At 48.8% G+C, this 4,099-nt stretch overlaps 1 protein-coding gene across 1 annotated transcript in view; it reads left to right on the forward strand.

Annotated features, from left to right (window-relative positions):
- The first annotated feature begins 1,608 nt into the window (after nt 1-1,608).
- HERC1 (HECT and RLD domain containing E3 ubiquitin protein ligase family member 1) overlaps nt 1,609-4,099 on the forward strand; it is a 248,445-nt gene continuing 245,954 nt past the window's right edge. Inside the window, exon 1 of the mRNA XM_011940429.1 lies at nt 1,609-1,704. The gene's annotated coding sequence lies outside the window, so the exon portion shown is untranslated. The remainder of the gene's footprint in view (nt 1,705-4,099) is intronic.

The raw sequence follows: 4,099 nt of genomic DNA on the forward strand, positions 1-4,099 counted from the left end.
TCCTGACCTCGTGATCCGTCCGCCTCGGCCTCCCAAAGTGCTGAGATTACAGGCGTGAGCCACCGCGCCCGGCCAGCTTGTTGCTTTTGCGTGAGCTTCACACACAATACCCAGATCATAAAGCACTAGCAACAATGACATCACTCCTCATGTAGCTACTCCCTTACATCTTTTACCAGAAATAGATACACATTTTATACATAGAAACTTAAAAGCTACACACGTAAGACCCACTATTTAATGAGTACTTAACATGTGCCGTATGTGAGCTTTACATATATTTTACTCCTCAGAGGAACCTTGTGATAATAAGAACTGGTATAATAAATTGACGCATAAGGAACTGAGGTTCAGAGAGGTCAAGCAACTTGCCCAAGGTCACACACCCGGGATAAGTGGGATTCCAGAATTCCCACCAGTGTCTGACAGTGAAGCACATGGCTCCTAACTCTTGGACTAAACTGCCTCATGTGACACACAAACATATATCTAATTTAACCATGGGCAAGTACTCCCTCGTCTGTCTATACCGTAATTTCTTACATTAGTGACACATTCATGGCTCGTATGTTTGTGTGCTTCCTCTACGCCTCAAATTAGATGGCAAACTTCTGGAAGGCACAGGCCAACTCTATTTTTTGTCCCCATGTCATCGGTCAGTTACACATAATTGGTGCTCGTTAGAATATTTGGAAGGAAAGACACCATGAAGGTGGCTGGAAAGGCGGAAGTCCAGGAGCAAAACCAGGTAGAAAGAGGAAGATGGAGATGGGGTATTCACTCAACAATTTAATGTCCAGTTGGACCTATGTTAGGCACTGGGGATACGGTGAGGACTCAGCCAGTCCGTGTCCTTTCCCTCATGGGGTTTCACTGTGGAGGTCGAGGTCATGATCAAGGATGTAAGTCACCCAAAGGACACTTTACTGTGTTCCCAAGCAGAAAAGAAAACCTAGGAGCCAGGCCCTGGCATCTGCAGGGTTCTGGCAGTCCCGTAAGGCGCAAAGACATGAACAAAGTGGAAGAGTAGGTCAAGTGAAACGCTTTTATGTGATTGAACTTGGCCGGCCCTCCGCTGCGATGTGAGATAAAGAGCGTGGGGCACCGGGTGCGCGGCGGAGATAAAGGGGTGTGGCCCTGGCCCTGCCGCCGGCCGTATCACGTGTTCCCGAGCCGCGCCCGGCGGCGGAGTCTTCCCCGCCCACCACGAGGAAAACGGGGCGCACCGCATGGCCCCCCCACTCCTCACCACCCTTTGTGAAACGCCCCCAATTGTGCTTCATCTGCGGAGTCAGGTCCCCGCAGGCAGTCGGGGCTGCCCGGATTCCGCGAGGGCTGAAAGGTGAGGGCCGCGCGGTGGCAAAGTGCCCCCAGCACCTAGCTTGGCTCCCCTAGCGCCCAAATCCCCTTCCCCCTTTTCGCTCAACCCCCAGCTCCACCTGAGTAGCGTTCCTCTCTGCTCCCCTTTCACCTCCCGCGCTGGGCCTGCTGGGCGGGGCGAGGGCTCCCGGCTGCGCGAGAGTTCCGCTCAAATCTCGCGAGACTCGCCTGCCGCCGCTGCTGCTGCCGCCTCTTACGTCTTTCCCTTTGACAAGTCGCTGCTGCTGCAGCAAAAATAAAGGACGCGACCGCCGCAGCTTCTGCCGAGCCGGGCTCCGGTCGCCGGAGCCGCGCCCCACCCCGCCAGCTCCAGAGCCGCATACGGTAACGCATCATCTTCTGTCCTCCTGGTCCTGTGTATGTGTGTGTACTTTGCCGGCCGCGCAGGGCCGGCCGTGGCCGTTTCGGGACTGCAGCCGAACGGTGCTGCTGGGGTCCCGGGTGGACGGCAGGCGAGCTGGGGGAGCCCTCTCGGCGCGGCGCGGCCCTCCCGGGTCCCCGGCTCTAGAGGCCTCCTGCCGCTCGGGCGCCTCCGAGCAGCGTAGAAGCCGAGGCGCCCGCGGAGAGGGCCGAGGGACCCGCCCCTCCAGAAGCTTATAGTGTTTTGCTTTGGCCCCACGGTGGTCGCGTCTCTTTCTGCCTCATTCCTTTATCCGCTGACCAGCTCCCCTGCTTCGGCTGCGTCTCGGTCCGAGGGCGGCGGCCGACTCCCTCTCAGGGTCCGGGGAGAGCCGCGACCCCGGTGTCCCCAGGCGCCGGCCGCCTTTAGCGGGGTGGAGGCTGGGACGACGTGTCTTCCTCCTCTCCTCTGCCTTTGGGTGGGGGCAGCTCATCATCTGCTAAACCTTTCTCCAAATCTCCCCCCCCCCCGATAAAACAACAAATTATAAAGCCTTTGCAACCGGGAGGCAAGGCGAGGCGAGGCGGGGCGCATTGTTTAGTCTTCAGCGTGAGATGAGGATGATGATGGTGATGACAGGAGCTACCTCGGGGAACATGGTGAAGTCTGTTCTGTGATGGGAGGCAGGTTACTGGGAGACACGAGGAAAACAGGAGCTTGTACCACCTTTCCCAGGAGGTTATGTAAAAGACATGTTATCTTAGAGAGCTGTGAAACACAGGGACAGATTTGTTTTAGTTTAAGAGATGTCTATAATACTTAGAATATAGAGATAATCAAATGATAGGAATAACAAATCTGAACAAACTAGCCCATGTTTGTAATTACATCTCCAGAGGTGGCATTTCATGGTTAACATTTTGGTGTATTTCCTAACAGACACTTTTTTTTTTTTTTTTTTAAATCCTTGGTTGGGACTTCCTCATTCTATGTATGTTCCAAAAATGATTTGTTTTATTTGAATCAGTTCTCTGGACTGCTTGATTAAAACTGGCTACTTGTTCATTATCACTGGCTGAACTCTGCCATCACTATCTTTTTCACTGGGCCCTTTTCCAAAATGATTGTTAGCTAAGTGGTTTGAAAAACCAAACGTTAAAACATTGTTTATTTGGATCTAGTACATATGTATGTATTATATTTTTACAATGCTGCTAGTGGTGGTTGCTCAAAATGGGGCAGTATTTGTAGAAGGCGAAGAAACTATGATTATTCATAGTGGGAGGAAACCTATTTACCTCAAGGTTTTATGAAATTGATTTCTACTGGATATTTTTAGACCAAAATTGTTCTGTGACATTGTTTGTTTCATAGTGCCTGTTGTGATTAATGTGGGATGAGTATGTCCCTTTAATATATGTGTTTCCAAAGCCTGTGTTTATACAAGCAAAATTGAGTGTCCTAGGTGCCTGTCTTATGCATTAATGTACATATACATATATATACACATACACAGACACATATACATATGTATTATGCACCTATACACATTTATATATCTTGGAAGTGAGTTAAGATGTATTGCTATATTATCTGAGAAAAGATAGCATTAGGTAGGGCAAAGAACAGTCATAATATTTCCCCCAAATCACATGACAAGATTGTACGGCAGAATGAGATATCTAGGGAGGTTGGAAATCTGGAGCCTTTTAAAAATAGGATAGATTGTCGTCTCGAGTTGTTGTTACTGGAATGGAGTAAATGGCCTATTAAGGCCTCTTGTAATTCTAAACTTTTATGAATTTTTCTTTCCCGAAGGTTCTTATCATTTTGCTTCTTAAATTTCCAGTCATGCTGTTTACATGTGACACATCCATTCATTTGCTGGTCATGTATTCCATTTCCAATGCAGGCACCCTGATGGTGCATGGAAGAGAAAGCAAATGTAAATGCGTCACTTAATCTGCTTATTAATATAAACATCTCTTGAAAATCTCACTTAATTTAAAGGAATTTTGAAGGATGTGTTGTTGATTGGACTGGATTGGTTAGTAGAGGGTGCAAATAATAAATAGTAATACAATTCCAATGTCCCAAGCATTTTTACCCCAAAAAAGTCATACTAAATACTCCCTAATATTTGAAATAGAAAAAGAAAAAAGGGCTGGATGTATTGAAGGAGCTGATCTTTTAAAATTCAGATTTTCCCATCCTGGCTAACCCGGTGAAACCCCGTCTCTACTAAAAAATACAAAAAACTAGCCGGGCGAGGTGGCAGGCGCCTATAGTCCCAGCTACTCGGGAGGCTGAGGCAGGAGAATGGCGTGAATCCGGGAGGCGGAGCTTGCAGTGAGCTGAGATCCAGCCACAGCACTCCAG

This window comes from Colobus angolensis, unplaced genomic scaffold (genome assembly GCF_000951035.1).
Source record: "Colobus angolensis palliatus isolate OR3802 unplaced genomic scaffold, Cang.pa_1.0 Scaffold19, whole genome shotgun sequence".
NCBI classification, from domain to species: Eukaryota; Metazoa; Chordata; class Mammalia; order Primates; family Cercopithecidae; genus Colobus; species Colobus angolensis.